This window comes from Lycorma delicatula, chromosome 4 (genome assembly GCF_047948215.1).
Source record: "Lycorma delicatula isolate Av1 chromosome 4, ASM4794821v1, whole genome shotgun sequence".
NCBI lineage: Eukaryota > Metazoa > Arthropoda > Insecta > Hemiptera > Fulgoridae > Lycorma > Lycorma delicatula.
This window is the reverse complement of record NC_134458.1, coordinates 191,135,274-191,162,242: the sequence shown is the minus strand read 5'-3', so window position 1 is coordinate 191,162,242 and position 26,969 is coordinate 191,135,274. Positions and strand designations below refer to the sequence as shown.

At 36.3% G+C, this 26,969-nt stretch overlaps 1 long non-coding RNA gene across 1 annotated transcript in view; it reads left to right on the top strand.

The window, feature by feature from the left end:
* The window catches only part of LOC142323000 (uncharacterized), a 227,236-nt gene that overhangs the window by 72,198 nt on the left and 128,069 nt on the right, over positions 1 to 26,969 (top strand). The window contains exon 2 of the long non-coding RNA XR_012755992.1: positions 20,355 to 20,385. This is a non-coding gene — a long non-coding RNA (uncharacterized LOC142323000). The remainder of the gene's footprint in view (positions 1 to 20,354; positions 20,386 to 26,969) is intronic.

Genomic DNA, 26,969 nt, shown 5'->3' with positions numbered 1-26,969 from the left:
CTTTATTGATTCAGGTATATTAGTAAAGCGATCAGTTGGTTAAATATTCCAGGATGGTGGGTCCCTCTGAGTAGATGGAAGTGGCCACAAAAGAAAGCTCTACAGGTGTCCAAAGTGCACTGAAAAATTGGGAATGGGGAACGAAGCATGCTCTTCGAAAATGGGATAGTCTCCTTATTCCCGGGAAGCCCCGAGGAGTTATCTCCAAAGCCTCCTGAGCCCCAAAAGTCCAGTTTCTGGAAAAAAAACAGGCTTTTTTGAAGACATTCCAGTAATTTATTTTCTATATTTAATTTTTTCGAGGTTAAATTCTTTATTGATTCAACTATATCTGTAAATCGATTAGGTGGTTTAAAACTTAGTTTGATTTCCGGTAAAGTTTTGTTTTTGGCACATCGTTTTTTTGTTAAAATACTATTTAATTATGTCCGAGAATGTAATGTTGAACTAAATAAATAAAATAGTACATTTTAATTTTAAAATCAGTTTTGAAACAATAAAAATAAATCGTGAATTTAAACGATTTTTTTAATGTAAGATTGATTTAAATAACCGTGAAAACAAAAAGGCTTTTTACTGAAGGAATTTGTTAAAGAAAAAAATAATATAAACGAAATATATTTGACAGTAAGCGGTCCAAAGAGAGAACGAGACGGCCATGGTAGATAGACTATGCAGGTGTGAAGCAAGTCCCAGCTCGAGCTCTCGCTGCGGTATCGATTCGCTTAGAAGAGAGGTGAGGCAATGAGTAGGTGGAGGTGAAGAGAGAGTAGGTAGTTTAGGAGAATAAAGAGGGGTCTCGAACAGTCAGGTTAGATAAAATAAGGGAAATGGGATGAGCAGAAAGGGAATTGCAACAACCTGGAACGGGTAGGATGAAACGGGATCAACAGGTGTAAACCCTCTACTCCCTTCGCGCGCCCAAAACTTATATTCCCACCCACTGTTTCAAGACTATATCGCTTTTATTAGTACAAAATACACGCTAGAGCTGTTATCTTACAGGTTCCATATCCGATATCAAATACGTACCGTGTGATAAAGAAGAATTTCAACAGGTGGCAAATGTAAAACGTAGCCTTATATTAATTATTTCAACCCATTCATGAACATTGTTATTAGAATATAATTAGAAATTAATTATTTCCGCGGATTTCATTTCAAATTTTATTATACAGGGTTATCGCAGAACTCTGGAAACACTCATCTTTTTATTCAGTCAAAACTTCCCTACATCTATGCCTCGTGAAAATATGGAACGAAGAAAAACTTCCAGAACACTGGACCACAGCCCTCATTCATCCATTACATAAAAAAGGGGATAAAACTAATCCGGAAAACTACAGAGGCATATCTCTCCTGGATTGCACATACAAAATCCTGTCGAGAATCATATACAACCGATGCAAAGACCAACTTGAACTGGAACTTGGGGAATACCAAGGGGGATTTAGGCCATGGAGAGGTTGCCCGGAGCAAATAATATCCCTAAAACTTATGATGGACTTATATAAAAGACGGAAAAAACAACTAATAATCACCTTCGTCGACTTTAAAAGGGCCTATGATTGTATACACCGACCATCCATGCTGAATATTCTGAAAAACCTGGGCCTTCACCCTAAACTCGTAAACATGATAAAATTAACTTTAACCGATACCCAGTTCAGAGTGAAATTCAGAGGTGAACTCTCTTAACCCTTCTACATAAAAACTGGATTGAGGCAAGGAGACGGCCTCTCACCACTCCTTTTTAACTGCGCCCTCGAATTTGTCATGAGAAAATGGTATGAAATAAATCCCAAAAATATAAAAATGGGTACTAAGAAAAACTCCATCACACTAAATCGCCTAGGATTTGCAGATGACCTCGCTCTTTTAGAAAATAATATTCAAGAAGCCAAAACACAAATCATGAGCCTTCAAAACCTAGCACAAAAGATAGGGCTTCATATCTCTTTCGAAAAAACTGAACTGATGGCCATAGATCCTCTGGTAATAGAGCACATTACGGTAAACGATCAGAAAATTAAAATAGTAAAACAATTTAAATATCTAGGGGAAATAATAACTTATAATTTAAATGAAAAAGTGACATGGCAAAACAGGACAAATAAAATGATTAAATCCCAAAAATTAACTCGGTCAACATATAACAAAAAATGCCTTTCTGCTAAAACAAAACTTAAACATTATAAAACTGTAGTACAGCCGGAAGTCACCTACGCAAGCGAGACCCTTTTCAAAATCACTCAGAAAAACCGAATTGAAAAAATTCTGAAAATAGAGAGGAGAATTGTCAGAACGTGTATCAATAAAAAAACACCAAAAAGAAGGCCGATGGTGGATTGTGCCAAATGAGGTGGTGTATCGAGAAATAGAGCCTGTTACTGATACTATGCGGAAAAAAAGAATCTCTTTCTTCGGTCATCTCATAAGGACACCGAAAACAAGACTGTCAAGAAATATCATTGAAAAGCTTTGGTTCCAAAAGCTAGAAGTAGGATGGATCAAAGAAATTAGAGAAGATATGAAAGAATTGGGAAATTCCCTGACTGACCTAGAGAATAAAACTGGAAAAATTACAAAGCTAAAAGATAAAAGCATTAGATTTAAACAAAAGACAGACAAACGACAAAATACAACGAAGAGGGTGTTTACGGATGAAGAAAAGAAAGCAAGTCTGAACGGATGAAGAAATACTGGGCAGCTCGAAAGAGTAAAATAACACGCTTTTCTCAGAAAAGATCCAACTAAAATTGACTTAAGTGGTCCCATGTTGGCTGTAAAAGCATAATAATAATACAGGGTTATCATAAAAGAATGGTGCAGTTTTGAACATGGTTTAAATTAAAACAGAATTACTTACAGTTTATGTTTTTTTTATTTTTCAAATTTGTCGTCTCAAACATTTTTTTACATAATTAATAAATTTCAATATCTACGCCATAAGTCGCTCGATAATTGTCCAAACGATACTCAACTTCTCTCCAAATATTTTTTCGTTAATGGTTGTCATTGCTTCATTAATCCTATATTTTAAGCGGTTTATGTCGCGAATTTTTTGTGTATAAACAACGCTTTTGATGTACCCCCATAAGAAAAAAATCGCAAGGTGTCAAGTCTGGACTCCTTGAAGGCCAAAGTACGGGTCCTTACCGGCCTATCCATCGATCTCCAAATTTTTCGTTCAAAGCGTCCGTGACCGATGCATTGAAGTACCGGGGGAACACCATCTCGTTGGAAATGAAGTCGATGAATGTTTTCGAGTTCATCCGGCTGAAGAAAGCAATAATCGGTTAACATGTCAAGATACGCGACTCCATTAATTGTTTTTTCAGCAAAGAAGAAAGGCCCTATTACAAGATTTTTCATCACACCAGACCAAACATTAACTTAGGCGAATCGCGTTGTTTTTCGATAATTGCGTGTGGGTTTTCAGAGCCCCATATTCGTGAATTGTGTCTGTTAATGCATCCATTCACATGGAATGTAGCTTCGTCTGTAAAAATGATATCTTCTAAAAATGATTCGTTTTCACTTATTCTGTCCAACATTTCAACAGCGAAATTGTAACGTTTTACACCATCATCGGGTTTCAATTCCTGCAGTATCTGGGTTTTATAAGCGTGTAATTTCAGTTTTTTATGTAAAACTTTGAAAACTGTTGATTTTGGAATACCTAATTCGACGCTCACTCCCTCTCTCCCTCTCTCTCTGTGTATGTGTGTGTGTATGTGTGTGCGCGCGCGCGTCTCTTTCTCAATTTTTATCTCTGTCAGTCTCTGTTTCTCTCTTAATTGTTTTTCTGTATGTCTCCTTCTCCCCCTCCTTATTGCTCGCTCATTACCTCTCACTCTCACTCACTCTCTCTCTCTCTGCATGTGTGTGTGTGTGTGTGTGTGTGTGTGTGTGTGTGTGCACACGTCTATTTCACTCTTTTTATCTCTGTCAGTCTCTCTTTCTCTCTCAATTGTCTTTCTGTATGTCTTCTTCTCCCCCTCCTTATTGCTCGCTCACACCCTCTGACACTCTCTCTCTCTCTCTCTGTGTGTATGTGTGTGTGTGTGTGTGTGTGTGTGTGCGCCCGTGTCTCTTTGTCTCTTTTTATCTCTGTCAGTCTCTCTTTCTCTCTCAATTGTCTTTATGTATATCTTCTTCTCCTCCTCTTTATTGCACGCACGCTCCCTCTCTCACTCGCGCTCTCTCTCTCTCTCTCTGTGTGTACGTGTGTGTGTTTATGTAAGTGTCTCTCTCTGATCGCGCGCGCGCGCATGTTTGTGTGTGTCTCTCTTCACTGTCTGTCAACTTTCTTTCCTTCTGTCTAACTGTCTCGGCCGTCTGTAATGCTCTCTCTGTCTATCTCCTTGTCTCCCTCTCTTACACTCTCTCTCTCTTTCATTCCCTCGATGTCTCTCTCTCTTTTTTTTCTTGCTCTCTCACTCTCTTTCTCTGTTTCCCTCTCACTTCTCTTGTGTGTCTCTGTTTCTGTGTATATTTGCTCTCTCTCTGTCTGTCATTTTTCTCTGTCTTTCAGTTATCTCTCTCTATCTCTCTCTCACCCCTCTCTCTCTCTCTTGTGGATGTGTGTGTCGCTTTATATGTATCCCTCAGTCAGTTTCACTCAATCACTCTCTCCTTCTGTGTGTGTGTGTGTGTGTGTGTGTGTGTGTGTGTGATGGAAAAATAAAAATGGCTGCCATTTTGTAATTTGCGAAGTTATTTAATTCCTGATTTTTTGCTAATTTTCAAACTTTATTATATAGACTCTTACCAAATATTAATGTGTTTCCTTTATCCTAATTTTTATATAAAAATAACAAAATAAAAAGCCCACGATTTTAGAAACACTCTGTATATATATATATATATAATTTCCTATACGAAAAACGATATCTCGACAATACAAATCTCTGGAGAGTTCTTTTATTGTTATCTAACAAAACCTCTGCTCTCTTCCAGGTAACGCTATTGTTAAGTTGCTCGCCTAGCTGGATCTTTGTACCAGAGAAAGATGTTCCTTTAAATAGGATTTCCTGTATTATCGACACTTTCAGTAGCAAGATATCTGTTTTTATATATGAGAAATTTATATATGTGAATCATTTTCTAAATCGGCTCATGACAGTATTAACCGAATTATTTTAATAAAATTTTTCGCGTATTTATCCATCCTTAAGTAATTACATTCCTAAATTTTATTCTCTCGAGCTTATGTTTTGTGATATAATGAATGTTAAAACTAATTAAATTTTAACGAGTTAAAATTTTAAAGAGTAGAAATGAAAAGAAAATTTTCCTGAATTATCAAAAATATTTAACTAGAATAAAATCGTAAAAGTTTTATTCTCCTTAAGGAGACATTTTAAGATTAAAAAAAAAAGTATATACGTTTAAAGAGAAATATAATAATCTATATTTGCCATTTAAATTTTAAATTACGCATAACGAAATAAATTAATCGTTTTTTTAAACAGACCTTTAAATATTTTTTTTTTTTGTCTTCAATCATTTGACTGGTTTGATGCAGCTCTCCAAGATTCCCTATCTAGTGCTAGTCGTTTCATTTCAGTATACCCTCTACATCCTACATCCCTAACAATTTGTTTTACATATTCCAAACGTGGCCTGACTACACAATTTTTTCCTTCTACCTATCCTTCCAATACTAAAGCGACTATTCCAGGATGCCTTAATATGTAACCTATAAGTCTGTCTCTTCTTTTAACTATATTTTTCCAAATGCTTCTTTCTTCATCTATTTGCCGCAATACCTCTTCATTTGTCACTTTATCCACCCATCTGATTTTTAACATTCTCCTATAGCACCGCATTTCAAAAGCTTCTAATCTTTTCTTCTCAGATACTCCGATCGTCCAAGTTTCACTTCCATATAAAGCGACACTCCAAACATACAATTTCAAAAATCTTTTCCTGACATTTAACTTAATTTTTGATGTAAACAAAATATATTTCTTACTGAAGGCTCGTTTAGCTTGTGCTATTCGGCATTTTATATCGCTCCTGCTTCGTCCATCTTTAGTAATTCTACTTCCCAAATAACAAAATTCTTCTACTTCCATAATCTTTTCTCCTCCTATTTTCACATTCAGCGGTCCATCTTTGTCATTTCTACTACATTTCATTACTTTTGTTTTCTTCTTGTTTATTTTCATGCGATAGTTCTTGCGTAGGACTTCATCTATGCCGTTCATTGTTTCTTCTAAATCCTTTTTACTTTCGGCTAGAATTACTATATATCAGCAAATCGTAGCAACTTTATCGTTTCACCTTGTACTGTTGAGAGAGTTGTATCATGTAAAGATTAAAAAGTAACGGAGATGGGGAACATCCTTGTCTGACTCCATTTCTTATTATGGCTTCTTCAATTGTGTTCTTCAATTGTTACTGTTGCTGTTTGGTTCCTGTACATGTTTGCAATTGTTCTTCTATCTCTGTATTTGAAACCTAACTTTTTATAAATGCTGAACATTTTATTCCAGTCTACGTTATGGAATACCTTTTCTAGGTCTATAAACGCCAAGTATGTCGGTTTGTTTTTCTTTAATCTTCCTTCTACTATTAATCTGAGGAATAAAATTGCTCCCTTGTCCCTATACTTTTACTGAAACCAAATTGGTCTTCTCCTAACACTTCTACCAGGCTCCTCTCAATTCTTCTGTATAGAATTCTAGTTAAGATTTTTGCTGCATGACAAGTTAAACTAATTGTTCTGTATTCTTCACATTTATCTGCCCCTGCTTTCTTTGGTATCATGACTATAACACTTTTTTTGAAGTGTGACGGAAATTCCCCTTTTTCATAAATATTGCACACCAGTTTGTATAATCTATCAAACGCTTCCTCACCTGAACTGCGCAGTAATTCTACAGGTATTCCGTCTATTCCAGGAGCCTTTCTGCCATTTAAATCTTTTAATGCTCTCTTAAATTCAAATCACAGTATTGTTTCTCCCATTTCATCCTCCTCAACTTCCTCTTCTTCCTCTATAACACCATTTTCTAATTCATTTCCTCCGTATAACTCTTCAATATATTCCACCCATCTATCGACTTTACCTTTCGTATTATATATTGGTGTACCATCTTTGTTTAACACATTATTAGATTTTAATTTATGTACCCCAAAATTTTCCTTAACTTTCCTGTATGCTCCGTCTATTTTACCAATGTTCGTTTCTCTTTCCACTTCTGAACACTTTTCTTTAATCCACTCTTCTTTCGCCAATTTGCACTTCCTGTTTATAGCATTTCTTAATTGCCGATAGTTCCTTTTACTTTCTTCATCACTAACATTCTTATATTTTCTACGTTCATCCATCAGCTGCAATATACCGTCTGAAACCCAAGGTTTTCTACCAGTTCTCTTTATTCCGCCTAAGTTTGCTTCTGCTGATTTAAGAATTTCCTTTTTAACATTCTGCCATTCTTCTTCTACATTTTCTACCTTATCTTTTTTACTCAGACCTCTTGCGATGTCCTCCTCAAAAATCTACTTTACCTCCTCTTCCTCAAGCTTCTTTAAATATCAAAAACCACATATATAAGTTTAAAGAAATTAAATAAATCATTTGTTTAGGGGTTGGAAAAAAAGGGGTTTCGAAGACAAAAAAAATCATACCTACCTTAATAGGCACAGTATCGAATCGGTTTAAAGTGGTCGTTAGTCCTCTAAACATTACCTAAATCCTTTAGGTATGACCAACCCTTACGTCAAGGGATGACCATTTTGGTGAAATTGTAAATATATTAGGCTTTTCGTATTCTAAACATGCAACCATTCTCGTATTGAGTAAATTTGAAGTTTTTCTTAACTTTAACGTGGAAATATTTTTTATCCATACTTAGCACTCTCCCGGCGTCCCGAAAGGAATTTTTTTTGTACTGGTAAGATTATCTATTTGCTTAAATAAATATATTTAAATAAAAACAGAATAAATTAGGTTTTTGTTACCTTTTTTAAAGGTATAAAAAATTTATGTTATAAGGTTTAGGTTTAACGTAGACTGGAATAAAATGTTCAGCATTTTAAAAAGATTAGGGTTCAAATACAGAGATAGAAGAACATTTTCTAACATTTACAGGAACCAAACAGCTACAGTAACAATTGAAGAACATAAGAAAGAAGCCGTAATAAGAAAGGGAGTCCGACGAGGATGTTCCCTATTTCCGTTACTTTTTAATCTTTACATGGAACTAGCAGTTAATGATGTTAAAGAATAATTTAGATTCGGAGTAACAGTTCAAGGTGAAAAGATAAAGATGCTACGATTTGCTGATGATATAGTAATTTTAGCCGAGAGTAAAAAGGATTTAGAAGAAACAATGAACGGCATAGATGAAGTTCTACGAAAGAACTATCGCATGAAAATAAACAAGAACAAAACAAAAGTAATTAAATGTAGTAGAAATAACAAAGATGGACCACTGAGTGTGAAAATAGGAGGAGAAAAGATTATGGAGGTAGAAGAATTTTGTTATTTGGGAAGTAGAATTACTAAAGATGGTCGAAGCAGGAGCGATATAAAATGCCGAATAGCACATGCGAAACAGGCCTTCAGTAAGAAATATAATTTGTTTACATCAAAAATTAATTTAAATGTCAGGAAAAGATTTTTGAAAGTATATGTTTGAAGAAAAGATTAGAAGCTTTTGAAATGTGGTGCTATAGAGAATGTTAAAAATCAGATGGGTGGATAAAGTGACAAATGAAGAGGTATTGCGGCAAATATATGAAGAAAGAAGCATTTGCAAAAATATAGTTAAAAGTAGAGACAGACTTATAGGCCACTTACTAAGGCATCCTGGAATAGTCGCTTTAATATTGGAAGGACAGGTAGAAGGAAAAAATTGTGTAGTCAGGCCACGTTTGGAATATGTAAAACAAATTGTTAGGGATGTAGGATGTAGAGGGTATACTGAAATGAAACGACTAGCACTAGATAGGGAATATTGGAGAGCTGCATCAAACCAGTCAAATGATTGAAGACAAAAAAAAAATTAGGTTTAGGTTTATAATAGGTTTAATTATGAAACTTTAGTACGGTGAAGAAAAAATCAATATAAATAAGAGATAAAGTTAACTAAAGTAAAGCAAGAGAAATATTTTGGTTGAAATAGGAGAGTATATTATTAAAATAGAAAGTAGTTATAATTACTAAAGAGAAGAATATGGTTAAAAGTTAGTTTAGGGAGAGAAAATAAAGGAGAGAATATTACAAGGAAGAAATTACTTCTCTTTTACTCTTATACATTGATGTTGGCTGACGTAAAATGTAGTATTAACGTTTACCACATCAAACGAGATATTGATGTACAGAATTTGAACACCTGTGCAACGTTGACCTTTTATAAAAAGGTCAACGTTTCAAAGATTTTGAGATGGTTTATATAGAGAGTATCAGATAGAAATGAAGATAAAAAGAGAGAGAGAGTGAGAGAGAAAATATAACACTGATGTTCCCTAGGTTGACGTAACACTGCGTACAAGTATAGTAAAAGAAGATACGGTAAAATAAAGATATATAGTAATATATAGAATGTTTCGTAAATGATGGGCTTCTATAATTTTTTCAGATTCATTTATAAAATTAAACGCAAAATATCCTTATGAAAAATGACAAATTCTTCTTCCTTCTGCCTCTGCCATTATTTTATTTTTATATAAAAATGTATATCTCAAGTTTGGATAGAGGAATAAAATTAATATTTGATAAGCGTCTTTGTAATAAAATTTTAAAATTAGTACAAATTGAGGACTTAAATAAGCTTGTAAATTAAAAAATGGCGGCCGTGTTTATTTCTCAATCACACACACACACACAAAGACAGAGAGAGAGAGAGTTAGAGGGAGAAAGTAAAACACAGAGAAAAAGAAACAATGACAGACAGCACAGAGACACAAAGAGAGAAGTGAGAGGGAAAGAGGGAAGGAAAGAGAAAAAGAGAGAGTGACTGACAGAGAGTTAGAGAGAGGGTGAGAAAGAGATAGACAGATATAGTATAAGAGATGGCCGAAACAAAAAGGGAAAGAGAATTGAGAGCCAGTGTCAAAAGTAACACGCGCACACGGTCAGAGAGAGAGAGTTACACATACAGGGAGAGAGAGAGCGAGGGAACGAGTGAGAGAGTGAACGAGCCAATATGGACGGGCTGAAGGAGACATAGAGAAAGACAATTGAGATAAAAGGAGAGAAAGACCTTCACTCACACACTCACCCGCACACACACACACACACACACACATTGTGAGAGAGGGAGACATTGTGAAGCGGTGAGGTAGAGAGAGGAATTGACAGTTGAGAGAGAGAGGTGTGTGAGAGAGAGAGAGCGAGAGAGTGAATGACAATGACACACACACACACACACACACACACATTCTGAGAGAGGGAGACATAGTGAAGCGGTGAGGTAGCGAGAGGAATTGACAGTTGTGAGAGAGAGAGTTGTGTGAGAGAGAGAGAGATTGAGAGAGTGAATGACAATGACACACACACACACACACATTCTGAGAGAGTGAGACATAATGAAGCAGTGAAGTAGAGAGAGGAATTGACAGTTGAGAGAGAGAGAGGTGTGTGTGAGAGAGAGAGAGAGTGAATGACAATGACACACACACACACACACACACACACACATTCTGAGAGAGTGAGACATAGTGAAGCGGTGAGGTAGAGAGAGGAATAGACAGTTGAGAGAGAGAGGTGTGTGAGAGAGAGAGAGAGAGTGAGAGAGTGAATGACAATGACACACACACACACACACATTCTGAGAGAGTGAGACATAGTGAAGCGGTGAGGTAGAGAGAGGAATTGACAGTTGTGAGAGAGAGAGAGGTGTGAAGGAGAGAATGAATGAGAATGACTCACATATACACACACTTACACACACACACACACACACACACACACACACACATTGTGAGAGAGTGAGACATAGCCAAGAGATGAGGTAGAGAGAGGAATTGACAGTAGAGAGAGAGCGGTGTGTGAGAGAGAGAGAGAGTGAGAGAGTGAATGACAATGACACACACACACACACACATACACAGACGGACAGAGAATGAGCGAACCAGGCGCACACACACACACACACACACACACACACACACACACACACACACACACACAGAGAGAGAGAGAGTGAGAGAGAGACACACACATAGCGAGAGAGAGTGAGTGAGTGAGAGCTTGATAAAGCGAGTGAGAAAGAGAGAGAGAGAGAAACAGATTTGAGAGCCAGACACACACACACACACACACACACACACACACAGAGAGAGAGAGAGAGAGAGAGAGAGAGAGAGAGAGCGAGAGAGCGAGTGAGTCAGAGACACGAACAGAGAAAGATCGTGACAGGCATACGCGCACGCGCGCACTAACACACAGACTCACAGAGAGAGAGTGAGGGAGAGAATAAGAGAGAGGGAGTGAGTGAGAGAGAGTGATACACACAACTCCCACAAATCATGGTATGTATTTTGGAAAACTACTGTTAGAAATTTTTGTAGGTGACGTTTTCAATATTTTATATTTTATATAATAAGACACTAGTGTTAGATTTTCCAAATTTAATTAAAAAATAGCTTTACTCGTTCCTGAAAAATAATTTTTTTGTTGAAAAACCACAAAATGGCATTCAGAAAAAAAAAAGACAAAAATAGGACTTATTTTGCTTTGTTATGAACGTTTTTTCTCATTTTGATGTCTTGAAATCGTACGTGAATTTCAGAGAAATACATCTCAGAACACTCTGTATATATATTAGCCAGCCCGTCTGGCGGAAACCTGGACCCTAGGGGGTCATATCAGCCCAGGTGAATGCCAGAGCCAACTTACGGGCTTCTCTGGGCCTATCCTGTGACCGTAGAGCTCGCTTCGATTACCATTCCCAATTTTCCAAGAGGATCGGCGTCCTGGATACTTACAGAGGTTCCTTCGATCGTCATTCCTATCTACACAGAAGGATGCATCCCCTGAACCCTTGGTACGGTTGTAAAGTCGTGAAAATAGTACTAATAAATAGTAATTTAATATTCGGGAATATATATTCCTGAAAAAAAAACTATTTAGAAAATATTGAATAATCGTAACCATGGTAACTAAATAAACACAACTTTAACAATGAAAAATTTATAACTAATTTTTTTGTAATGGAGGTAGAAATATAAAACGAACTAAACGAATTAATATATTTTTTTGTTTAATATAATCTTTCTTTTACAACTTCACCTTTCTTATACCTATAAAGTGTTGTATATGAAAACGAACCCCACGCTTTTCTTTTTAGTAATATATAAATAGAAAATTAAAAAAGAAATAATTTTCTTTAAAAAATTTTAAAATATATGGAATAGAAAATTGTTTTTGCCAACATTTATCCGGACTGATGATGTCGAATAATTCTGACGAGAGTTAAGGAAGAAAGATAGAGAGAGATTTACACACAAACACATACACACACGCGCGCGCACACACACACACACACACACACACACAGAGAGAGAGAGAGAGAGAAAGAGATAGGGATGACAAACACACGGACAGAGATAGAGAGAGACAGACTCACACACACACACACACACACACACACACACACACACACACACACACACACACACACACACACACACACACACACACACACACACACACACACACAGATGCACTCGGCTCCGTACGATTCACACAGCTCCTGAAAATTCACTCGGCTCCATCTACGCTATAAAAATCTGATTCCGCATTACAATAGGAAACAGTGACGTCTAAAAAGAGATATATTTTTCAAGAGAGAAAGAGAGGGAGAGAGAGTTACACATACACACAACACACACACACACACACACACACACAGAGAGAGAGAGAGAAAGAGAGAGAGAGAGAGAGTGAGAGAAAGAGAGACACACACGAACAGACAAAGCGAGAGACAGATTCACACACACAGAGAGATAGAAGAGAGAGAGAGACACACACTCATGGACAGAGAAAGACAGACTGACACACACACACAGAGAGAGAGTGAGAAAGAAAGACACGAACGGACTAAGATAGAGAGAGACAGACTCACACGCGCACACACACCTACCCACACACACACAGAGAGAGAGAGAGAGAGAGAGAGAGAGAGTGAGAAAGAGAGAGACACACACACAGGGAGAGAGAGAGAGAGAGAAAGACACACTCGGACAGAGAAACAGACAGACTCACACACACAACACACAAAGAGAGATAGATAGAGAGAGAGAGAGAGAGACTCACACGCGCACACACACACATACACACAAATAGAGAGTGTGTGTGAGGAAGAGAGAGGGGTGAGAGAGAGTGACAGAGAGTAACAAAGACACACACGGACTGAGATAGTGAGAGACCTACACACACACACACACACACACACACACACACAAATAGAGAGTGTGTGTGAGCAAGAGAGAGGGGTGAGAGAGAGTGACAGAGAGAGAACAAAGACACACACGGACTGAGATAGTGAGAGACAGACTTACACACACATACAGAGATAGAGTGAGAGAGACACACACACTTGGACAGAGAAAGAGGGAGACAGACACACACACAAACACACACAAATAGAGAGTGTGTGTGAGGGAGAGAGGGCGAGAGGAGAGAGAGAGAGTGACAGAGAGAAACAGAGACACACAGGGACTGAGATAGTGAGAGACCTACACACACACACACACACACACACACACACAGAGATAGAGAAAGATAGACACACACACACGAATATTGAAAGATAGAGACAGACTCTTACACACACAGAGAGAGAGAGAGTGTGAGGGCGAGAGAGAAATGACACACACATACGGACAGAGAAAGCGAGAGAACGACTCACACACACACACACACACTGAGAGAGAGCGAGAGATACTTAAGCGGTGAGGTAGAGAGAGGAATTGACAGTTAAGAGATTATATTTATTACAATCTAAAAATTGTAAAAATATATATATATATAATATTATTATATTTATTATAAATTCGTAATGAACACAAGTTCAGTGTTTGGTTAACGGAATTAGACGAGCTATAAGTAAGAGACAGACAAAAAGAGGGTTAAGAGAAAAATATATACAGAGAGAGTGACAGAGAGAAAGACAGAGACACACTTACAGAGAAAGAAAGACAGAGAGAGATTGACATACACACACAGTCACACACAGAGAGAGAGAGAGAGAGAGCGTGAGAAACCGATTTTGTACCTCAGCGATTTTTCGGTCTCACCGGTTAAGTATCTCTCACTGTGTGCATGTGTGTCTGTCTCTGTGTGTGTGTATGTGTGTTTTTTCTCTCTTTCTCTATCCGTGTGTGTATGCGTGTACGTGTGTGTGTGTGTGTGTGTGTGTGTGTGTGTGTGTGTGTGTGTGATTCTGTCTCTCACTATCTCAGTCCGTGTGTGTCTCTGTTTCTCTCTGTCACTCTCTCTCTCTCCTCTCGCCCTTTCTCCCTCACACACACTCTCTATTTGTGTGTGTTTGTGTGTGTGTCTGTCTCCCTCTTTCTCTGTCGAAGTGTGTGTGTCTCTCTCACTCTATCTCTGTATGTGTGTGTAAGTCTGTCTCTCACTATCTCAGTCCGTGTGTGTCTTTGTTCTCTCTCTGTCACTCTCTCTCACACCTCTCTCTTGCTCACACACACTCTCTATTTGTGTGTGTGTGTGTGTGTGTGCGTGCGCGCGTGTGAGTCTCTCTCTCTATCTCAAACCGTGTGTGTCTCTATCTCTCTCTATCTGTGTGTGTGTGTGTGTGTGTGTGTGTGTGTGTGAGTCCGTCAATATTTCTCTATGCGTGTGTGTGTGTGTGTGTCTGTCTCTCTCTTTCTCTGTCCGTGTGTGTGTGTGTGAGTCCGTCAATATTTCTCTATGCGTGTGTGTGTGTGTGTGTGTCTGTCTCTCTCTTTCTCTGTCCGTATGTGTGTGTCTTTCTTTTTCTCTCTCCTCTCTCTTTCTCAGTGTGTGTGTGTGTGTGTGTGTGTGTGTGTTTCTCTGGTTCACAAATCTGTTTTACACTCTTTCATTCTCACTTGTTTTATCACGCTCTCTCTCTGTGTGTGTGTGTGTGTGTGTGTGTATGTGTTAGTCTGTCTCTTTCTTTCTCTGCCCGTATGTGTGTGTGTCTGTCTGTCTGTTTATTCGTGTATCTCTCTCTCTAACTCTCTCTCTCTCTCTCTCTCTCTCTCTCTGTGTCTGTTTCTCTTACTCTGTCCATGAGTGTGTGTCTCTCTCTCTCTTCTATCTGTGTTTGTGCGTCTGTCTCTATCTTTTTCTATCCGTGTGTGTGTGTGTGTGCGTGTGTGTGTGGGTGTGAGTCTGTCTCTCGCTTACGCTGTTCGTGTGTGTCTCTCTTTCTCTCTGTCTCTCTCTCTCTCTCTCTCTCTCTCTCTCTCTCTCTCTTTCTCTCAGTGTGTGTGTGTGTGTGTGTGTGTTTGTGTGTCTCTGTGGTTCTCAAATCTGTTTCACTGTGTCTCTTTCTCACGCTCTCTCTCCCCTCTCTCTCTTTCTCTCTGTTACTGTGTGTCTCTCTTTCTCTCTGTCACTCTCTCTCTCTCTCTGTCGCTCTCTCTCTCTCTCACTCACTCACTCTCTCTCTCTCTCTCTCTCTCTGTGCGCGCGCGCGCGCGCGCGCGTGTGTGTGTGTGTGTGTGTGTGTGTGTGTGTGTGTGTGTGTGAGTCTGTCTCTGGTTCTCAAATCTGTTTCACTCTCACTCTATCTCTCTCTCTCTCTTTCTCACTCGCTTTCTCGCGCGCGCTCTCTCTCTCTCTATCTCTGTGTGTATGTGTGTGTGTGTGTGTGTTGTGTGCATGTGTTAAACTCTCTCTCTCTCTTTCTCTCTTGAAAAATATATCTCTTTTTAGACGACACTGTTTCCTATTGTAATGCGGAATCAAATGTTTATAGCGTAGATGGAGCCGAGTGAATTTTCAGGAGCTGTGTGAATTGTACGGATCCGAGTGCATTTGTCCGAAGGAATTTTTAAAAATTAAAATACATTCTTTAAACAAAATTTAAAGTTCCACATTTAAAAACGAGTAACAAAAAAAGTGAATATTTAACAGGGATGCCAACCTTAATTTAAAAATTAAATAATTCAATTAAATAATCTCATTTAATAAACTCCGCTTTTTAACAGACGGTATATTCTCCTTCTACATTTTTATTTGATTTTCAAAGCGAGCTTCGCGGTCTTGAGTTGTCTCTTTTGTATGACACTACGATTCGCGCAGGCGTTCAAATGCCAATCGAATTTTACGCCGTTCCGGTGTTTCAGTAGCTCTCAACTGCGGTTTATATTCGTTACGAATATTCAATCTTTCCCGCTTCGATGTCATGTGGTGTCCACATCAGATTTTTATATATATAGATTTTCTCTATTGAACTGAATTATTAGAATTAATGTTTGACAAAAATTAAATTCTCTATGCTATAAAATCTCTTTGTAAAATATAAAAATTTACGATAATTTTATTCCTATTTTTAATTTTATAAATGTTTAAACTCAATTATAAATTTTAAGGTACTTTTTTCATTTTACACAACCCCAAATTTATAATTATAATGTAGCAAGTTTTATAATAATTAATGGAGCAAATATTATAGAAAAAAAAACTAAAATTCTGTTTTACGCCGAATATTTTAAACATATTTTACTATTAGCGAGTGAAGCGAGCATAGATTAATGTTAAATGACGTAATAACGGATTGAAAAATGTACCTGAAAAAAGTGTCTGTACTGATCATTTATTAAAATATCCAAAAAAGGAAAAATTAATATATCGATATGTCACAGAAATGGTAAAGTCGATATTTCCGTTAAAATATGAAAACCAAAATATATCACGAAAAAAAATACTTGTTTTATTTCGTATAAGAAAAGAAAAATACTTCATTTGTATATTTAGCTTATATATCGATATATATATATATATGATATATCGATATGTCTCAAAAATTTACAGAATGGATATTTCCGTTGTTAGCTAATAACCGAAATATTTCGCGATCAAAATAATTCCTTTACTTCGTATAAGGAAATAAAAATACTTTATTTATATATTTCGCTTATATATCGATATATATATATATATATGATATATCGATATTTCTCAGAATTACCAAAATCGACATTTCCGTTAAAATATGTAAACCGAAATATTTCGTGATCAAAATACTTCCTTTACTTCGTATAAGGAAATAAAAATCCTTTATTTATTGATTTCGCTTATATATCGATATATATGTGATATATCGATATTTCTCAGAAGTATCAAAATCGACATTTCCGTTAAAATATGAAAACAGAAATATTTTGCAATCAAAATACTTCGTATACGGTAATAAAAAATACTTTATTTTTATATTTCGCTTATATATCGATTTATATGTGATATATGGTTATGACAGAAATGTTCAATATCGATATTTCCGTTAAAATATGAAAACAGAAATATTTCGTGATCAAAATACATCCTTTACTTCGTATAAGGAAATAAAAATCCTTTATTTATATATTTCGCTTATATATCGATATGTCTCAAATATTATCAGAATGGATATTTCCGTTATTATCTAATAACCGAAATATTTCGCGATCAAATTACTTCCTTTGCTTCTTATAAGAAAATAAAATATACTTTATTTATATATTTCACTTATATATCGATATATATGTGATATATCGAAATGACTCAGAAATGGTCAAAATGGATATTTCAGTTGATGTCTAAAAAACCGAATTTATTTCGCGATCATAATACTTCCTTTAGTTTGTATAAAGAAATAAAATTTCTTTATTGGTATATATATATATCGATATATATGCGATATATCGATGTTTTATAATATAACAAGTATATATACACGACCACCACGAGACACGTAGTAACGAATCGTGATTTTCCGCTAATGTTCGGTACATTACGGTGTTAAGCCATGAGGAACGGACACACACACACACACACACACACACACACACACACACACACACACACACACACACACACACACACACACACACAGAGACATATATACAAATGCCCTTTAGTAAGTTACGATATATATATATGCATGAAAAGCGTTACTGGAATAATGAAGTGACGGGTTAAAAGCTTTACGTCTAATGTCACAGCTAGATTGATGGCGTCCTTACGAAATCTGTGATACGTTCCCAAGTAACTTCTTTCGATCAAATATTTTTATGTTAAAGTTAAATGTTTTTACTTCAAATCTCTTTATTATTTCTATATATATTCCCGTTAAAATTATTAAAATATAATATTTTCCTTATATTTATTCCTTTATAATATTAGAATAATTAAATTCTTTATTAGTATATCATATCTTATTTTTTCTCCAATTTTCTTTTCCTCACAACTCTTCGTCTCATTTTAAGTAGATATAAACAGGGAATTTTCCAGAGGAGAAAAAAGGGAAAAGGGAAATTCTCAAAAAGGGAAATTTCACGGAGCCAAAAGTCAAAATTTGGGCCAAATACACCATATATATCTTTCTTTCTTTCTTTTTCCTGTTTAGCCTCCGGTAACTACCGTTTAGATAATTCTTCAGAGGATGAATGAGGATGATATGTAAGAGCGTAAATGAAGTGTACTCTTGTACATTCTCAGTTCGACCATTCCTGAGATGTGTGGTTAATTGAAACACAACCACCAAAGAACACCGGTATCCACAATCTAGTATTCAAATCCGTGTAAAAATAACTGGCTTTACTAGGACTTGAACGCTGTAACTCTCGACTTCCAAATCAGCTGATTTGGGAAGACGCGTTAACCACTAGACCAACCCGGTGGGTCAAACACCATATATATCTAAAATTCCGCATCCTCACACGCACCCTTAATATTATATTTATTGGTATATCAAATATTAAAGTCATTAGCAAAAATGTACCGGTATATGTGTAGTCATGAACAAATTCTGGCCGACCGCTCCTGAGATTTTGTGGTTAATTGAACCACAACAACGAAAGAACAGCTTTGGTCAAGCTTACTCCCCTACTCGTTACTGAAATGGACTCGTCCAACATCTAAACATCGCGGCGACGCAGTAGAACACTACAGATTGAAACAACAATGCAATCATAACGTTCGCCATTTGTTTCGCCATAAGTACCCAGATAAACTGGCTCCTAACAAAACATCAGTATTAAGGTTAGTCGCAAAATTTAAAGAGAATGGTTCTGTTAATAACAAGGAACACAAAAGATCTGCGTCTGTGTTGAATACAGATACAGTCGTTGAAATGAAAGACCGATTACTCGCCTCGCCAAATAAATCGATCAAACATTTGTCTGCTTAAATTAATTTGTCTAAATCAACTGTTCATCGGGCGACCAAACAATTACAATTACGACCTTATCGCATTCAAATGGTTCATCGACCTCTTGAGCCCGACAAAGAAAAACGGCTACAATATTGTCAACGGTTCCGTCGATTTCTGAGCGAGGGAATAAATGTTATGGATTCGTTATTTTTCACAGATGAAGCACCGTTTCATTTGGATGGCTACGTAAACGGTAGAATTTGGAGCGCTGAAAATCCTCACGTTTATCACGAAAAACAATTACACCCGCAGAAGTAGAGCGTGTGGTTTGCGATATCGCGGAAGAAAATAATCGGTCATATTTTTTTTCGAGTACACCATTAATGTAGAACGATATCAGGATATTTTATTTCAGTTCATCGCACTCTTGGAAGAGAAAGACAGAAACTGCTGGCTACAACATGAGGGTACGACATCGCACTACGCAGGTTCAACTTCTGATTTCGTCGAGGAATTCTTTGGTAATCATGTTATAGGTCGAGGCTTGTGACCACCAAGATCTCCAGATTTGACTGAAGCGGATTTTTTTCTACGGGTTACCTCAAAGAAAAAGCCTACAGCAACAAACCACGAACACTTGAACGATTGAAAGTCAATATTGAACAAGCTGTATTAAATATCTAGCTACAAACTTTGAAAAAAGTTGCAAGAAACGCTGTAAAAAGAATTGAAGTTTGTATTCAAGAAGATGGCGGCCACATCCAACATTTACTCTAAATGGATGGTAATAATAAAAATTACATTTACATTTACACATGCCTTTTTATTATTTCAATACCTACCAATATACGGTTGGGTTGTGTTTTATATGGGACACCCACACACACATATATATATACCCAAATCTAGCAATAGCGAAGCACTGCCGAGTCTGCTAGTTAAAATATTATAATATGAAAAAATATGGAAATTTTAATATGTATTTATTTATTTACTGATTAATGAAATTCGATTAATTGATAATAGAATTTTTTATTCTTTCAGGTGGAAGGCGAATTATCTATAATCGAGGAAGGTAAGATAATATATATATATTTGTACCTATTTACAGATACTGTAGTAAAAAAAACCTAGCATTTTTATAAATAACTTATTTTATTTATTTAGTCATCTACATCGATAGGTTTTATAACGCTTTTTTTTGCTTTTTTTTGTCTTCAGTCATTTGACTGGTTTGATGCAGCTCTCCAAGATTCCCTATCTAGTGCTAGTCGTTTCATTTCAGTATACCCTGTAAATCCTACATCCCTAACAATTTGTTTTACATATTCCAAACGTGGCCTGCCTACACAACTTTTCCCTTCTACCTGTCCTTCCAATATTAAAGCGACTATTCCAGGATGCCTTAGTATGTGGCCTATAAGTCTGTCTCTTCTTTTAACTATATTTTTCCAAATGCTTCTTTATCCACCTTTATTTGTCACTTTATCCACCCAACTGATTTTTAACATTCTCCTATAGCACCGCATTTCAAAAGCTTCTAATCTTTTCTTCTCAGATACTCCGATCGTCCAAGTTTCACTTCCATATAAAGCGACACTCCAAACATACACTTTAAAAAATCTTTTCCTGACATTTAAATTAATTTTTGATGTAAACAAATTATATTTCTTACTGAAGGCTCGTTTAGCTTGTGCTATTCGGCATTTTATATCGCTCCTGCTTCTTCCATTTTTAGTAATTTTACTTCCCAAATAACAAAATTCTTCTACCTCCTTAATCTTTTCTCCTCCTATTTTCACATTCAGCGGTCCATCTTTGTTATTTCTGCTACATTTCATTACTTTTGATTTGTTCTTGTTTATTTTCATGCGATAGTTCTTGCGTAGGACTTCATCTATGCAGCTCTCCAAGATTCCCTGTCTAGTGCTAGTCGTTTCATTTCGGTATACCCTCTACATCCTACAACCCTAACAATTTATTTTACATATTCCAAACGTGGCCTCCCTACACAATTTTTCCCTTCTACCTGTCCTTCCAATATTAAATCGACTATTCCAGGATGCCTTAGTATGTGGCCTATAAGTGTGTTTTACCTTAATTACTCCCTAACTATTATTCTCATGCGGTATCATTTTATAACTTAACTTGCCGATACGATTTTGCGTCACTTACGAGTGGATTGGTGAGGAAAGAGCTCAAAGTAGATAAGCCTAAATTGCCGCTCTCGCTCATTTCCATTCATGTAACTTACGACTTAAAAATTAATATTTTATATCGGAAATATAGAATAAAATTAAATTCTTTCTAGGTTTATAAGTTACCATGGTTTTTTTAAATATTTCTGTTAATTGTATTCATGGAAACACCTTTTTTAAATATAATCTTATTTCATTACTTGTAAAAAATTGTTATAAAGCAGTGAAAATCTCACATTTGCAATAAACATGTTTCGAATTTAGAATTTATAATATTTAAATTTGAAATATTTTAAATTCGGTCATGATATCGTCAATAAACAATCAAATAAAATACTTAATAATCTTTAAAATGACTAATGCCTTTTCCTTGGATTTCTTGGTTTGCACTGGCTTGTGGAGTTGTGGTCACAACCCAGTACAAACCATTCCACATTCAAATCCAGTTCACAATCCACAGTAGGCGTTATTAAAATTGTATTTCTTTATTACATTGAAAAAAATTATTATAAAGCGGTGAACATCTAAAACTTGCAATAAACATATTTCTAATTTAAATCTCATGTATCATTTATAAGAAGATAAGTTATTGTTTATAGAAGTTAAAATTAGAAACGAAACTCCCACTCGACTAAACAACCTACTTTACATTTACGTACAATGATTATTGGAAAAGATTTTGGAATTTTTGTAGTATTTATGCCACATATATAGAACTAATATCTTAATAAAATTTGTTCTATGTAAGGTGAGAAATTACATAATTTTAGTTAGGGCCGACCGTAGTTAATAGTATCACAAAACCCGCGCGAATGAAATACGGATCGTGCGGGCGTTTTAATTACAATCATTAAATTAAATAATCCAGAAATATTATCCTACCGTACTAAATGGGATTTTTATGTGTGTTTGTTTCCTTCCGCCTTATCATAGAATCGGAATTAACCGAACACTAGCGGAAATACATATCTCGTGGTGTTCAGGTGTATACTTGTTATATTAATCAATTATATATATCGATCGATATATATCGAAATTTTGGAAAAATTTAGTATTTTATAACCGGATCGAAATTTAATAATACTTGGAGATTTGAATGCAAGCATTGGAAAAGGCAAGGAAGGAAATATAGTGGGTGAATACGGGCTGGGAAAAAGGAATGAAAGAGGGGACCGACTTATAGAGTTTTGCACGAAGTATAATTTAGTAATTGCCAACACCCAATTTAAAAATCATAATAGAAGAATATACACTTGGAAAAAGCCAGGCAATACTGAAAGGTATCAGTTAGATTATATCATGGTTAAGCAAAGATGTAGAAATCAAATCGTTGACTGCAAAACTTACCCTGGAGCTGACATTGATAGCGACCATAATTTGGTGATAATGAAATGTAAATTGGGATTTAAAAATCTGAGGAAAAGGTGTCAGATAAATCGGTGGAATCTAGAGAAGCTTGAGGAAGAGGAGGTAAAGAAGATTTTTGAGGAGGACATCGCAAGAGGTCTGAGTAAAAAAGATACGGTAGAAAAGATAAGGTAATGTAGAAGAAGAATGGGAGAATGTTAAAAAGGAAATTCTTAAATCAGCCGAAGCAAACATAGGCGGAATAAAGAGAACCGGTAGAAAACCTTGGTTTTCAGACGATATATTGCAGCTGATGGATGGACGTAGAAAATATAAGAATGCTAGTGATATAGAAAGTAAAAGGAACTATCGGCAATTAAGAAATGCTATAAACAGAAAGTGTAAACTGGCGAAAGAAGAGTGGATTAAAGAAAAGTGTTGAGAAGTGGAAAGAGAAATGAACATTGGTAAAATAGACGGAGCATACAGGAAAGTTAAGGAAAATTTTGTGGTACATAAATTAAAACCTTACAATGTGTTAAACAAAGATGGTACACCGATATATAATACGAAAGGTAAAGTCGATTGATGGGTGGAATATATTGAAGCGTTATACGGAGGAAATGAATTAGAAAACGGTGTTATAGAGGAAGAAGAGGAAGTTGAGGAGGATGAAACGGGAGAGACAATACTGAGATCTGAATTTAAGAGAGCATTAAAAGATTTGAATGGCAGAAAGGCTCCTGGAATAGATGGAATATCTATGGAATTACTGCGCAGTGCAGGTAAGGAAGCGATTGATAGATTACACAAACTGGTGTGTAATATTTATGAAAAAGGGGAATTTCCGTCAGACTTAAAAAAAAGTGTTATAGTCATGATACCAAAGAAAGGAGGGGCAGATAAATGTGAAGAATACAGAACAATTAGTTTAACTAGTTATGCATCAAAAATCTTAACTAGAATTCTATACAGAAGAATTGAGAGGAGAGTGGAAGAAGTGTTAGGAGAAGACCAATTTGGTTTCAGGAAACGTATAGGGACAAGGGAAACAATTTTATGCCTCAGATTAATAGTAGAAGGAAGATTAAAGAGAAACAAATTTAACATAATTGGCGTTTATAGACCTAGAAAAGGCATTCAATAACGTAGATTGGAAAAAAAAAGTTCAGCATTTTTAAAAAGTTGAAAGTTAATGATGTTAAAAAACAATTTAGATTCGGAGTAACAGTACAAGTTGAAAAGATAAAGATGCTACGATTTGCTGATGATATAGTAACTATAGCCGAGAATAAAAAGGATTTAGAAGAAACAATGAACGGCATAGATGAAGTCCTACGCAAGAACTATCGCATGAAAATAAACAAGAACAAGACAAAAGTAATCAAATGTAGTAGAAATAACAAAGATGGACCACTGAATGTGAAAATAGGAATAGAAAAGATTACGGAGGTAGAAGAATTTTGTTATTTGGGAAGTAGAATTACTAAAGATGGACGAAGCAGGAGTGATATAAAATGCCGAATAGCACAAGCTAAACGAGCCTTCAGTAAGAAATATAATTTGTTTACATCAAAAATTAATTTAAATTTCAGGAAAAATTTTTGAAAGTGTATGTTTGGAGTGTCGCTTTATATGGAAGTGAAACTTGGACGATCGGAGTATCTGAGAAGAAGAGGTTAGAAGCTTTTGAAATGCGGTGCTATAGGAGAATGTTAAAAATCAGATGGGTGGATAAAGTGACAAATGAAGAGGTATTGCGACAAATAGATGAAGAAAGAAGCATTTGGAAAAATATAGTTAAAAGAAGAGACAGACTTATAGGCCACATACTAAGGCATCCTGGAATAGTCGCTTTAATACTGGAAGGACAGGTAGAAGTTAAAGATTGTGTAGGCAGGCCACGTTTGGAATATGTAAAACAAATTGTTAGGGATGTAGGATGTAGAGGGTATACTGAAACGAAACGACTAGCACTAGATAGGGAATCTTGGAGAGCTGCATCAAACCAGTCAAATGACTGAAGACAAAAAAAAACCGGTACGAACTTTCGGATTAAAATCGCATATATCTCGAAAACGGTCGTTCCTAGCGATCTGAAAATTTTTTTCGAGTTCCAACGACCTTGGAGGGTTGATTGGACTCCCCCGCAACATTTTTACGCGCTCGGTCGGTCGACTCGGTTCCTGATGTGTTAAGTCTCGCGGTTACACCGGTCTGATAAGTGTACAAACGAAATTTATTTTATCTAAGTTGGAAAATTACATCATTTTATTTTGTACCAACCGTTGCCGCTAGTACCGCCACATTCGCGCGAATTAAATACGGTATGCGCGCTCGTGTTAGTTAGAATCATTGAATTAAATAAAATGATCAAATTGTATAAATTAAACTGCGTGTGTAAGTTGTGAATCTGAAACAATCCACAGTTTTACGATTTTTCCTGAAATTGGATGTAGCCGCGTGACGAGAAATTCATAAAAGTGTTACAGTTTTTTTAGTTTATAAATACCGTTTGGTTTTACATATGTATATAAAAAAAAAAATATAATTATGTTATAATAATTAATTTTAATTAATCGATAATTTATAAATCGATTATTCTTAGTAAGATTAATAATTAATAACTAAATTAAATACTTGATTATATATATGTACAGGGTGTCCCATATAAAACGCAACCCATCAATCACTCATCCATGAAATTTCAAAAGTCAAGCTTACTTCCCTACTCGTTACTGAAATGCATTCGTCCAACATCTGAACATCGCGGCGACGCAGTAGAACACTACCGATAGTAACAACAATGCAATCATTACGTTCAGTGTATTGGTAGAGATAAAGATAGTGTTTTCGCTAGATAAACGTGTTTTCATTGTCGAGTCGTACTTCAGTACGAAATCAGTGGTTGCAGTGCAAGATTTGTTTCGCCTTAAGTACCCACATAAACCAGCTTCTAACAAAACATCAGTATTAAGGTTAGTTGCAAAATTTATAGAGACCGGTTCTGTTAATAACTAGATACACAAAACAACTGCGTTGGTGTTAAATACAGATACAATCGCTGAAATCAAAGATTGATTACTCGCTTCGCCAAATAAATCGATCAGACGTTTGTCTGCTGAAATTAATTTGTCTAAATCGATTGTTCTGCGGTCGACCAAACAATTACAATTACGATCTTATCGCATTCAAACGGTTCATCGACTTCTTGAGCCCGACAAAGAAAAACGGCTACAAAATTGTCAATAGGTTCCGTCGATTTCTGCGTGATGGAATTAATGTTATGGATTTGTTATTTTTCACAGATGAAGCACGGTTTCATTTGGACGGCTACGTTAACAGCCAAAACAGTAGAATTTGGAGCGCTGAAAATCCCCACGTTTATCACGAAAAACAAATACATTCGCAGAAGTTGGGCGTGTGGTGCTCTATATCGCGGAAGAAAATAATCGATCCTATTTTTTTCGAGTACACGATTAATGCAGAACGATATCAGGATATTTTATTTCAGTTCATCGCACTTGGAAGAGAACACTGCCGGCTACAACATGACGGTGTGTGTGTGACACACTCACACACACACACACACACAAACACACAGAGAGAGAGAGAGAGCGACAGAGAATGAGTGACAGACATAGAGATAGTGACAGAGAAACACACAGACAGACAGAGAGACAGAGTGAGAGAGAGAAAAATACAGGCACATACACACACACACACACACACAGATATATACACTCGCGCTCGCGCACGCACACAGAGAGAGAAGGAGTGAGAGAGTGAGTGAGAGAGAATGAGTGACAGACACAGAGATAGTGACAGAGAAATACACACACACACACACACACACATACAGACAGACAGCGAGAGAGGGAGAGAGAAATACAGGCACATACACACACACAGATATATACATTCGCGCACGCACACATACACACAGAGAGAGACCGAGTGATACAGAGTGAGAGAGACGGACACAGAAAGAGATAAAGACACACACAGCGAGCGAGAGATTGAGTGAGAGAGATACACGCGCGCGCGCGCGCGCACACACACACACACAGAGAGTGAGAGAGACAGATACCGAGCTAGAGAGAGATAAAGACAC